The sequence below is a fragment of the Haemaphysalis longicornis genome, unplaced genomic scaffold, assembly GCF_048455015.1.
Source record: "Haemaphysalis longicornis isolate Haplotype H1 unplaced genomic scaffold, Haemaphysalis longicornis Haplotype H1 scaffold_10, whole genome shotgun sequence".
NCBI lineage: Eukaryota > Metazoa > Arthropoda > Arachnida > Ixodida > Ixodidae > Haemaphysalis > Haemaphysalis longicornis.
This window is the reverse complement of record NW_027526204.1, coordinates 71,665,801-71,679,472: the sequence shown is the minus strand read 5'-3', so window position 1 is coordinate 71,679,472 and position 13,672 is coordinate 71,665,801. Positions and strand designations below refer to the sequence as shown.

The 13,672-nt window shown below is 48.9% G+C and overlaps 1 non-coding gene across 1 annotated transcript; it reads left to right on the top strand.

Moving 5' to 3' along the window:
* The first annotated feature begins 12,240 nt into the window (after positions 1 to 12,240).
* Trnat-ggu (transfer RNA threonine (anticodon GGU)) lies at positions 12,241 to 12,313 on the top strand. The gene has a single exon. It is a non-coding gene; the product is annotated as a tRNA-Thr (tRNA).
* The last annotated feature ends 1,359 nt before the right edge of the window (positions 12,314 to 13,672 follow it).

Sequence of the window (13,672 nt, the reverse complement as noted above, 5' to 3'; positions counted from 1 at the left end):
GATTGCAAAAGCAGAGGACGAAAAGAAAGAAGTATGGCGGCACATCAACAAGCGTTGGTGATATAGAAAAGGGTGTGACGTGCGGCTAGCAGTGCTTGGGCTCTCACTGCCTCGGCTCTCCCTTGCGGCGACGCCTCCGAGGCAGTTCTTCTGCGGCCTGTCCCTCCGGCTCCGGAGGCTGCGGAGGCGGCGGCACCACCGCCGGCTGCGGAGGCGTAGCGACCTTCGGCTCCGGCTCGGAGTGCACCACCACCGATGTGGTCGCTTGTGAGCTCGACGCCGCGGTGCTCATGGCCGCCTCCTCGGAGCCTCCGGACGACGACAGCTCCTCCACAGAGGCCATCGGCGCCACGCCGGGTCGCAGGCCCGCTTCCGCGAGAACTTCGTCCGACAACTTTTCGAAGACGGTTCTCCTGCCTTCAAAAGTGGTGTAGTTTGGGTGCGGGTACATCGGCACTTGGCGATCGCTGCGCTCCGAACTGGACGACGTGTGGCGAGAACGGCTGCTGCCCGGGCGCACCAAGTCTATGTCGGGTATCCGTGGCGAGACTCGGCCATCCTGGAGCCACATCCTAGTCGACAGCGCTCGGTCCCGCGGCGATCCTCCCTCGGTGGGCGGCTTCGGCGAGGGCGTCCTTCTGAACAAATCCGCGATCTTTCTTAGGGGCGACTTGGACCTGGCCGGACCTTCCGGCGACTTGCTGGAAGCGCGACTGCCCGGAGAGGCTTCCCCCCGCCTCTCGGGCTGCCCCGCACTGCTGGTGTCGCATGATAAAGGGGGCAGATCGCCGGCGAAGGAGACGTGGCGCGTACGAGGAGGAATCGGCACGTCGTCCTCTTCCTCGCTGGACTGCGTTTTCAGCTTCTTGGACAGGATTCCAGTGGCTGCCGCGCTCTCGGGCGACAAGGCCCGGCCTTTGTCACCCTTGTCCTCTTCCTCCATGACAGCGTTTGGCTCTCAACCTGAACTTGTAAGGGCACGACCGGCTCAGCTGTTGGCAGACTTCAGCGACGTAGTCGTCAGAACTTTCCGGTTGAGGATTTTGCACGGTTGGGCGTCGGTGTACACTTCCTGTACCCCCGTGGATAACGGGTTCCAAACGGTATTCCCCGTCACTTGGAAGGGTGGCCTTGGAGTTAAGCAGTCGTTCGGTGAACTGCGTGCTATTCTCGGCACCCTCACAACCGTTATGCTCGCGTAACCGAAATGTTGCCGTCTTTGACTGAATTTGTGGTCTGAGTTATCTTATTGGTGAATTAAGATGTCTGTCATGCCTGTTAGTGAATCGACTCTTGTCACGCCTCTGACGCAAACGTTTGCCCTTAACTGCAGCCACGCGCACTTCAGTGCGGTATCAGTTTCGTTGCAGATTTCCAATGTTTCTGGCGCATGTCTCTTTGCAAGCCGAAAGTAAACTTTGTGTACAAGTGCAAAAAAATTGCTTGATTGGTTCCACTCGACAAGGGCTTAGGCTATGTTCAGACTACCAACGCTAAAGCCATATCGTGATCTATGGACGTAAAAAAACGTCATGTCACGGAGTTCGGTTGGCTGGGACGTGAAATGACGTCATTCTTTAAAGCTATTACAACAGTTGCGGCAACCGTCTGAACCTAGCCTCATTCATCCCAACTTACAATTCTGTTGCCCTTCTCGTCTTTATCGCCTCGTGTGTTTGAGGCGGCGTTACGGTGTTTCCTTCCTGTTTTATTGGCGATATACTGGCAGCACGAAAATCTTAACTGCGCAAGTTCTCCCCACCACTGTCGTACCTTCAATGCGTAATATTCGTTTAGCTAGAATTCAACGAAATATTAAAGCGAAAACTTTCTTAGTCGCACCGATGGCATCCTGTCAAAAAACTGATGCATTTCTCCGTAGACCCGTTCGTCGACCGAAAAGCTTTGCTAAAATCTCTGTACACACGGCGCATGCGTGAGACAGGGCTTCCATTGTGTCAAATCAATCACTTGAAAACCGCGATAAGACGATGCACGCATCGATCATGACGAAGGAGTACAATAGTATACCTTTATCTCATAAACCGCGTATCGGTAACATTTCGATCGTTGCATGATAGCTGCGCTGCACGAAAAATGGTCGCATGTGTTCGTTCAATCGATCATGATTTGGGTCTGAAGGTTTGGCGATCGATTGGACACTGATTGATTGATTGATTGATTGATTGATTGATTGATTGATTGATTGATTGATTGATTGATTGATTGATTGATTGATTGATTGATTGATTGATTGCAGGGTTTAACGCGTCCCCTCAACGCAGGCGATGAGGCGCGCCGTAGTGGAGGGCACCAGATTAATTTTGGCAACCTGGGGACCTTTAACGTGCGCCGGAATCTCGTACACACGGGCATTTTTTTGCTTTTCGCCTCCATCAGAAAAGCGGCCGCCGCGGCCGAGATTTGAACCCGTGACCTCGTGCTCAGCAGCGCAACGCCTCAACCACTGAGCCACCGCGTCGGGTCCGATTGGATACCCTTTCAGCGAAGGTTTTGACGCACTTTTGAGGCACATTTGATGGGAGAAAGCTTTCGCGCTTGTATCAACTTTCTTTGATAAGGGGTTATAAAGTTTTGTTTTCTTTCCCGCACTGGTACCAACGCAGACTGCACGCAAACCAAGTCATGGAGAGAGTCAGGCATGCGGTGGTTCCATCTGATAACCACCCGTAATTTCGTTAGCTGCTTGTTTCGCATGCTTCGACAGTTTACTGTTGACTACATACATCACCCGGCATAACACTAAATGAGAATCGCTGTATGCAGCCAGAACCGAACTCCTTTGATGCACAGGCCCCAATCCTGGAAGACCTCTCAGCACTCCCAACCTTCAGCGGTGGATCTGGAGTTCCCCGCACGGCCGGTACCTGCTTAGATTTCTCAAGAATACGGGGGCGCATCTGTACCGGTAGAACTCAGTTCATTTATGCCAGCGGAAAAGCTCCCGCATTTAAAAAAACTAAAGCCGGTCCATTCAATGTGAAAGCTGTCGGAAGTGCAGAGCAGTGATTCGCCATAATGGGCTGTGGCGCCGTTATCCGCTCACGCCTACCACCCATCATGCTCTTGATCGAGGTACATATGTACTTATTTGAAGCTGTATCAATCATTGAAATTTATCATAGTTCACCATATTTTTTATCCAATCAATACTGAACACGAATACACGTTGTAAGAAATAAATGTCCCTTCTACAGTGAGTGTTGACACTCACGGACAGCATTGAATTCGGAGCTTGTTGCATTACACATACGCTATTTGGCAATTACAGCAGCGCGTTCCAGGCGCTCTCGCATGGATTCCACCAAGTCACGCATAATGCATCTCCATGGTAAGCCCTTAAACATCCTCGCTGAAAAACAAAGCTTCGCTAAACGATGTGAAATGCAACTATGTGGCGCTTAAAAATTATTGTTCGTTTACCCCTCAACCTTCGGACGTGTATTTTTGCCCCTTTTCGAAGATCCACGCGGCGGAAATATTATTATTACACACCTTTCTCAATGAAATGTAACTTAGCGTAGTAACAATTGGCACAATACTTTGCACCCGCCACGGTGGCGTTGTGCTGCTGAGCACGAGGACGCGGGTTCGATTCCCAGCCGCGGCGGCCGCTTTTCTAGTGGAGATGAAAAGCAAAAGCGCCCGTGTGTTCCGAAATTTCGGCGCTCGTTAAAGATCCCCAGGTAGCCAAAATTAATTCGGGGCCCTCAACTACGGCACGCCTACGATCAATCAGCAATACTTTATCGCACGTGCAATTTCACGCTTCTTATTAAGTTATCTGGTTTATAATGATTGAAGTGCCTTTTTGAGTGGATAAAGCCAGCCAGCTCGTGCTGGGTTCTGAACGAATACAAGATACGTTAACGCCACACAGTTCAGCACACACAGCACACACGAGCATTCTGAAGCCGCCCTGGAGCCGTGAGCTGGCAGGGTAGGTAAATGTAGTGCTGGTGCAGGACACGCAGCTAGTAGTACGAAGAATAATAGCAGCACTGCGTTTAAGAGCTGTGTGTATATATATATATATATATATATATATATATATATATATATATATATATATATATATATATATATATATATATATATATATATATATATATATATATATATATATATATATCAAGGTTGCAGTCGTCATTGCCAGTGCTATTCGGCTTTTTTTCGAAATATTTAATAGGGCCGAATGACGTGTGCTTGTCACGTTTCTTTGATTCATTGATAAATAAGCGAAAATATAAGTCGAGAAAAAATCCGCCGTTTTTCCGGGAGCGGGACTCGAACCCACATCTCCGCATAACCGGTGCGGTGCGTTAACCAATTACGCTATCCCGCAGCGGCTTCTCTCTCGACTTTTAAAGCGGGGGTTTATATTTACAAGAGCTCTGAGGCCGGTCAACTAGCGCCGCCCCTCGACTACCGCGGGAGACGTAGAACGTCTTCTTTCCCAGCGGCCGCCACGTAGAACGTGGTCGAAGGTCGGGGTTAGCAATTGGCATATCCGAACTGCTGGAGCCAGTGCCTCGTAATGCATGTAGCAGAACAGAGAGATACGGGACGAGGGACTCGGGTAAAGATACATATCAAGGTTGCAGTCGTCATTGCCAGTGCTATTCGGCTTTTTTTCGAAATATTTAATAGGGCCGAATGACGTGTGCTTGTCACGTTTCTTTGATTCATTGATAAATAAGCGAAAATATAAGTCGAGAAAAAATCCGCCGTTTTTCCGGGAGCGGGACTCGAACCCACATCTCCGCATAACCGGTGCGGTGCGTTAACCAATTACGCTATCCCGCAGCGGCTTCTCTCTCGACTTTTAAAGCGGGGGTTTATATTTACAAGAGCTCTGAGGCCGGTCAACTAGCGCCGCCCCTCGACTACCGCGGGAGACGTAGAACGTCTTCTTTCCCAGCGGCCGCCACGTAGAACGTGGTCGAAGGTCGGGGTTAGCAATTGGCATATCCGAACTGCTGGAGCCAGTGCCTCGTAATGCATGTAGCAGAACAGAGAGATACGGGACGAGGGACTCGGGTAAAGATACATATCAAGGTTGCAGTCGTCATTGCCAGTGCTATTCGGCTTTTTTTCGAAATATTTAACAGGGCCGAATGACGTGTGCTTGTCACGTTTCTTTGATTCATTGATAAATAAGCGAAAATATAAGTCGAGAAAAAATCCGCCGTTTTTCCGGGAGCGGGACTCGAACCCACATCTCCGCATAACCGGTGCGGTGCGTTAACCAATTACGCTATCCCGCAGCGGCTTCTCTCTCGACTTTTAAAGCGGGGGTTTATATTTACAAGAGCTCTGAGGCCGGTCAACTAGCGCCGCCCCTCGACTACCGCGGGAGACGTAGAACGTCTTCTTTCCCAGCGGCCGCCACGTAGAACGTGGTCGAAGGTCGGGGTTAGCAATTGGCATATCCGAACTGCTGGAGCCAGTGCCTCGTAATGCATGTAGCAGAACAGAGAGATACGGGACGAGGGACTCGGGTAAAGATACATATCAAGGTTGCAGTCGTCATTGCCAGTGCTATTCGGCTTTTTTTCGAAATATTTAATAGGGCCGAATGACGTGTGCTTGTCACGTTTCTTTGATTCATTGATAAATAAGCGAAAATATAAGTCGAGAAAAAATCCGCCGTTTTTCCGGGAGCGGGACTCGAACCCACATCTCCGCATAACCGGTGCGGTGCGTTAACCAATTACGCTATCCCGCAGCGGCTTCTCTCTCGACTTTTAAAGCGGGGGTTTATATTTACAAGAGCTCTGAGGCCGGTCAACTAGCGCCGCCCCTCGACTACCGCGGGAGACGTAGAACGTCTTCTTTCCCAGCGGCCGCCACGTAGAACGTGGTCGAAGGTCGGGGTTAGCAATTGGCATATCCGAACTGCTGGAGCCAGTGCCTCGTAATGCATGTAGCAGAACAGAGAGATACGGGACGAGGGACTCGGGTAAAGATACATATCAAGGTTGCAGTCGTCATTGCCAGTGCTATTCGGCTTTTTTTCGAAATATTTAATAGGGCCGAATGACGTGTGCTTGTCACGTTTCTTTGATTCATTGATAAATAAGCGAAAATATAAGTCGAGAAAAAATCCGCCGTTTTTCCGGGAGCGGGACTCGAACCCACATCTCCGCATAACCGGTGCGGTGCGTTAACCAATTACGCTATCCCGCAGCGGCTTCTCTCTCGACTTTTAAAGCGGGGGTTTATATTTACAAGAGCTCTGAGGCCGGTCAACTAGCGCCGCCCCTCGACTACCGCGGGAGACTACCGCGGGTAATTGGTTAACGCACCGCACCGGTTATGCGGAGATGTGGGTTCGAGTCCCGCTCCCGGAAAAACGGCGGATTTTTTCTCGACTTATATTTTCGCTTATTTATCAATGAATCAAAGAAACGTGACAAGCACACGTCATTCGGCCCTATTAAATATTTCGAAAAAAAGCCGAATAGCACTGGCAATGACGACTGCAACCTTGATATGTATCTTTACCCGAGTCCCTCGTCCCGTATCTCTCTGTTCTGCTACATGCATTACGAGGCACTGGCTCCAGCAGTTCGGATATGCCAATTGCTAACCCCGACCTCCGACCACGTTCTACGTGGCGGCCGCTGGGAAAGAAGACGTTCTACGTCTCCCGCGGTAGTCGAGGGGCGGCGCTAGTTGACCGGCCTCAGAGCTCTTGTAAATATAAACCCCGCTTTAAAAGTCGAGAGAGAAGCCGCTGCGGGATAGCGTAATTGGTTAACGCACCGCACCGGTTATGCGGAGATGTGGGTTCGAGTCCCGCTCCCGGAAAAACGGCGGATTTTTTCTCGACTTATATTTTCGCTTATTTATCAATGAATCAAAGAAACGTGACAAGCACACGTCATTCGGCCCTATTAAATATTTCGAAAAAAAGCCGAATAGCACTGGCAATGACGACTGCAACCTTGATATGTATCTTTACCCGAGTCCCTCGTCCCGTATCTCTCTGTTCTGCTATATATATATATATATATATATATATATATATATATATATATATATATATATATATATATATATAGATATCCGAGCCCACGACCTCCAGAATACCGGTCTGGTGCGATAACCACTACGCTACCGGCGGGGCTGTTCCCCCAGCACTTTCTCGGGTGTTTATGTTAAGGTATTTTTGTTTCCTGCACTTGGGGGTGGTAGCCAGCGCCACTCGGACTACTCGGGGTGAAGGGGACCTTCTTTTTAACCCCCGGGCCGTGACTCGAGTGTCTACGACATGTCGAGAGTGGTCGACCAGCGTTGAACCCTCTTAAGCTCCCTTTGGCACCAAGACTGCCAGAACAGAGGCCCTCGCTAAGCATGTAGCGAATCAGAAAATGGGAAATGAGGGGCTCCGTGAAATAAGACAGAAAATAAGGGTTGGCAGTCAAGAAAACCTCGGAAAGCAAAGGGGAGGTTGTGGTGGGTCATAGAAAGAGATGAAGAATTTTTTGAGTTGAAAAGAAAGTGGTGAAAAAATGCCCGCCGGGTGGGATCCGAACCCACGACCTCCAGAATACCGAATTTTTTCACCACTTTCTTTTCAACTCAAAAAATTCTTCATCTCTTTCTATGACCCACCACAACCTCCCCTTTGCTTTCCGAGGTTTTCTTGACTGCCAACCCTTATTTTCTGTCTTATTTCACGGAGCCCCTCATTTCCCATTTTCTGATTCGCTACATGCTTAGCGAGGGCCTCTGTTCTGGCAGTCTTGGCACTGGTCGGCGACTCTGGCTAGTTTCGGTTTCAAAAGTGGGGCGATCCTAGCGGCAGGGTGCTGCGGCGTGGCCCTTCCCTTTCCCTCATCGTTTCTTTCTTTCCACACCACGCATGCTTCCGCGCCTCCTCACGCATGCGCAACAGCTCACCGGCGCCAATATTTTTTTCTTTCTTTCTCTGGGCGCGTACGGCGGGCCAGTTCGGTGCGTGCGTAAGCGAGCCGGCGTGCGAAGGGCTGCGCGGGTAGCCTAAACGCCTCCACGGGCTGAAAGTTTCGCTGCATTATAAAATATATACGAATGTATTCTAAATATGGGGCCTCGGGGGAAGGAGCGTCACCAGTCCTGCGCAGCTCTGTGGTGCAGCAACACAGGGCGAAACAGTTCGGCCAAGTTTCTCGTCTTCTCCAAAAATGACAGGTAAGCAAATTAGCTTTGTACAAGTTATAGTGAATTCCTTAGAAGCCGACCGATTGCACTCTTCTATTTTCACTTCGCACATGTAACGTGAAGTTAATGAGACATGTCAGTCGTCTTGGAGTGGAAACTAATGTGCAAATATATCCCAGCCTTGCAGGTACACAAAGTTTTAATAGAAGTAAACGCGCATTCGGCGCGCAGACTCTTGCTAGTAAGGGGAATTTGAGGCGGCATTGCCGTTTTGCGATTGCCTTAGTAACTGCTTGAACGTCGATTCAGGATTCTTATCGATGTATTTTTTGTTGTTGTTTCGTGCAGTGGGTTTGAGTCTTGGGTGGGGTCCCAAGTCGAGGACGGTTCGAGACTTCATTGGACGTTTCCTGTGGTGAATCACCTCAATCCCTCGAAAGTTATCACGCTGCACCTGCTCACAAAGAAGGCAAGCTCAACTGTACGCGCTTCTTGTCATTGACTGCGTACCTATTACCACGGCGATTGTTGGCGCGGGGTGGCGTGCCCTAACCAATTTTTCCGGTGCCATCTTGCTCCAAAACGGATATTTGCGGCAAAACTGCTGCCAAACGTTGCTTCAGTGCTCCAAAAAATCTGACGTAAAACCGCGGTGTTCAATGCCAGTCAATTTGCACAGGGAGCAGTGGAAGGCCACGCCGAAATACATGCGTTGTCTGCAGCTGCCATTGCAAGCGTTTCGCTCATAAAAAAAAAAAAAAGTAGCATTGCTGGCTTTGCTGTTCAATCTAACCTTCGCGCCCGCGCCATGTCATCTTATCGCGAGTGGCTTTGCTGTTCCATAGTTGTAAAGATAGAATCAATATCGGACAGGATGAGAAAAGAGGCGCTGCCCAGGCACGAGCTAGGGAGTAGCGTGTGACAACCTAGCCGATATCTGCAAGTAATGAGCTCGGTACATGCGGCTTACAATACAGGAAAACTTTTTTTCTGCGCGTCCCCCCCTCCCCGCCCCCTCATAATCAGACTGTTCACGCGCCATTAAAAGAAAAGACGGGTGCGCTCGATTTGTGTTGCGATTGTGTTCTGTATTATACGACGTGGTTGCGCATTATTTTTGTACGCAGATATAATCTAGCAATGAGTGGTCAATAGTGCGGTTATTGTGTTGCAACAGTTTTTTCTCGCTGCATTTTGTTGGTGTGAACAAGATTTCTCGGGAGTGTATGGTCGGGTCAACGCTTCCTTTCAGAGTTTGCGTTAACTGGCCCAAAAGGCAGGCGTTGAAGCATACCTGTGCGTGCTTTCTTTTAAATTATAGGTTCCCGTTTACTGTGTCTCTCAACCGAAACGAATTTTTTGAATGTCTAAAGAACATTCCCGTCTCGAGGCGAGCCGAAGAAATAAATATAAATTGAGTGGAACTTTCAAGTTCTTTCCTTCTTCCGCCGAGGTGTGCGCGAAAAAAATATGTATAGTGATTAGAACTTTCGAAGTTATTCTTGCGTAATCAATTATTGTGTACCTAAATGTGCATCTTGCACGTTTTTTTCCTATTCTGCAATGTTGGATGCCTAAATTTGCATGTCATATTTTTGCTTAGAATCCAACAGAGTGTACATAAAATGTATGAGCATTATATTTTGTGTAGTGCATGTGTTTTCATGACTTCGAATCAAAGATGTCTTTATATGAATTTTGAATAAAAGAAAAGCGAAAAGAATGTTTGTGTAACGCTCCAATTATTATCGCCACAAAGACAACAATTCGACACCAGAAAACATACTATTAGCAACATGTTTCCTTCGTTCAATTGTTAAACACGTTACTGCACACACATACCAAACGACAGGCGGCGGCCATTCCGAGGCATCGCCGCCGCTCGTCCAACTTTCGCGCCTGGTGCCATTGCCGAGCGGCCCATGAGCAGCGACCGGCGGCAGGTGCGGAAGTTGGGCGAGCGTCGGTTGCTGCGGCCGGCGCGCGGCGGCCCGGACCGGCTGCCGCGGAACAAATGACGTCATCAGCATCCGCGACGTCACCAATCTCCTTTCCCCCTCGCCACTCGTTGCCATGACGATAAATGCAACGTTTTTCAGACGCCACGTACCACTAGGGGAATATTTGGCGCTGTTGGCGCGAATTACGCGGGACCACGGTGGATGCTAGAGAGGCCGCCCCGTGGTCTTGGTGCCAAAGGGAGCTTAAGAGGGTTCAACGCTGGTCGACCACTCTCGACATGTCGTAGACACTCGAGTCACGGCCCGGGGGTTAAAAAGAAGGTCCCCTTCACCCCGAGTAGTCCGAGTGGCGCTGGCTACCACCCCCAAGTGCAGGAAACAAAAATACCTTAACTCTTTCGCTACCGCAGAAAATTGACCAATTTTGGGGGGTCCAAGAAAACATTTTTTTTTCTGCTAAAAAATTATTTAGGCACTAATTGCAGGAGCACAAAATGCAGATTATTTAACGGCCTTTCCAATAACACCAGTTTTTTAAAGGTTTTCATATATCATAGTTGTGAAAAAAAATATCAAAATCAAAAGTTTTGTCAAGTTGTCGAAAAAAATGATAAAAAAGGAGTTGTGTATATCAAACCACCGGTAGTAGAAAAAAATTAGAATATACATTTTGCAGGGAAACATTTCAAAAACACACCTTAAAAAAAATGTCGACTTGCGCGGAACAGTTTTTCAGATATAAAAAAAAAATGTTAGCACGCACGGTGCTCGTGTCATGCGGTGAAGCCCAACCTCTAATTCAAACTGTGCAATTTTGGGTGGTTCCTTGGAATAAATCTGGCGGTTTGACGTTATCAGAGGCACCAATTTGCCCCCACATAACGTAAAACATCTTGTCAATGGCTGACTTTGCATTTACAGCGAGCACAATATTTGGGACAAGCACGCGATGCAGAAAAAAACATGCATGAAGTTGAAAACGGAACGCCGTGGCTGATGTTTGTTGTCGTTCACGGTCAGTTATCTCTCAAAACATAAAGCTGAGCTTTATTATCATCTTCTTACTCGCAATTGTAGCCTTGCTCGCAAAAATGAGGTACGATGAGCTAGAATCGTCCCCTGCGATCTTTGGCCGAGTAGCAGTCGCGCGCTAAAAAAGATCAGCACAACGAGCCTCCTCTATTGCAGCGCCACCTAACATTTTTCAAATGAAACAGTACAAAAACTTATCAGAGACTCCGTCCGAATAGACAGTTCAACAAACATTAGACACCCGGATATACCCTCGCATGAAAACGAAACTGGAAGGCGAACAGCTGGCAGTGTAAGGCCGGTTTGAAGCGCTGTCCTCGGCGGAACAGATATCTGGCGACTGGGTGTGACCTTTTGACTTGCATCTGAAGTTCTTATCGCAGAAATCGGGTTAGGGTGGGGGGAAATGAGGAGCGGCGTGCTTTGTTCGAGGATCAGTCGCGGACGCTTCAGGCGCCATGGCAGTTAGCCTTGAAGTTGGGTAACTGCGTAGTTACGCTAAATATGAATTTCGCGATGCAGAAACGAAACCAAAACTGTTGTAAACTGTTTGGGAATGCTCCTGGGGTAAGTAGAACTACCAGAGTACTTAGGACAACTTGCGCAAAGGCAATAAAACTGCCTAAAATCATAAAGTAGCTTGGCAACCAGGCACTGCTTGACATTTTCAGCCGATTTCTGGGATTATTACTGTCAGAGCGTGAACCTGACGATTGAAAATCGTTTGCTAGTTCCCCATTCACGCCCTGATAGCAAAAAACAAGCGCTGGTGCAGAGTAATTACGAGTTGCACGCATTCTTCGTTGGTAGCCTTGAGGCGCGATGACCACGCCCCTTTTCCACAACCAGGTGATTCAAAAGCGTGTCAAAAATCACGTTTCCGTTGCAAAAATGAAAACAAAACTGATTTTGAAAGGCCATTTTCTGATCTAACTCCGAACAGCTTTACTTGTTCGAGAAACGCCTGGAACGCTATGAAAAGGCGCTCCCAAAAGTATCGATCAAATTGATCGATTTTGATAGGCGCAGTAGCGAAAGAGTTAACATAAACACCCGAGAAAGTGCTGGGGGAACAGCCCCGCCGGTAGCGTAGTGGTTATCGCACCAGACCGGTATTCTGGAGGTCGTGGGTTCGGATCCCACCCGGCGGGCATTTTTTCACCACTTTCTTTTCAACTCAAAAAATTCTTCATCTCTTTCTATGACCCACCACAACCTCCCCTTTGCTTTCCGAGGTTTTCTTGACTGCCAACCCTTATTTTCTGTCTTATTTCACGGAGCCCCTCATTTCCCATTTTCTGATTCGCTATATATATATATACAGTCGAACACGGGTATATCGAATTATTGTCTGTATCGAACTAATGAATTATCCCCTTGAAAATTCTGTGTAAAAGTATAGGGATTCGTACGTTTATATCGAACGGTATTTTTCCCGACATTTGGTATATCGAACACCGCCCGAGCTGGAAGGTGCTCTTCGGCGGTCGCTGCACCCCCGATTTCCGCGGTCGCTTAGTGCCTTCGCCGAAACTCAACAGGGACAGAAGCCGGGGCGTAGGAGCGTCACGCTTGCCTTCTCATGGATAACTGATCGGCCAACCAAACCAAATGCGAGCTCGACAACATCGAGCTCAAGTTTCTGCCTCCGAACACAACAGCCAGGCTGCAGCCGCTCGACTAAGTCGTTCAAGGTTGGGTACAGGATGCGACTCCTCGATAGGCGTTTGATGAACCTCCGTGTGGGCACCGAGCTTAAAGTTGACCAGCTGGGGGCCATACACATGATGACGGGTGCCTGGAACAGCGTAAAGCAGAGCGTGGCCAACTGCCTCCAGAAGGCAGGCTTCGTGACGGCCGAACATTCGGAAGCTTGGGAAGACGGCGACGACGACGAATAGGGCATGGACGACACGTTTCGCGAGCTGTCGTCCCTTTTCCTGGCTGCTGTTCCAGCCGGACTGTCTGCCGGCGACTTCGTGAACACTGACAGCAATGGTTAGGCTGTTGCGAGCGTCGGTGACGAGGATATCGTAGCTGCGGTTGCAGGAACCCAGGCTGATAGCTCGAGTGGCGAAGATCGTCCGGACGAGGATGCGGCTATACGATCGTACTCCGCCGGTGAAGTGGCGGCTGCGTTCAGCTTGATTCTGCGTAGTTGCGACGACATGGGAGGAACTGGGCTGTCACACCTGGATAGCTTCGAGAATATCGAGACCAGCGCCTTTAATTCCATGTACAGGACGAAGAAGCAGGCCAAGATCAGCGATTTCTTTTCACGCAAATAAAGCATCCTGTTGCGTCGTTAGTGCGGAATTAGTTGTCATTCTTGAATGCGCCGATCGGTAAGTGGTCGTCTGCCACAGGTGAGGTCTCAGAGCCCATATTTGTATATCGAATTTTTCATATATCGAACTATTTCGCAATCCCTTTGGAGTTCGATATATCCGTGTTCGACTGTATATATATATTGTCCACTGCGCGCACTTGTCCCCTCCCCAGGCCCCCTC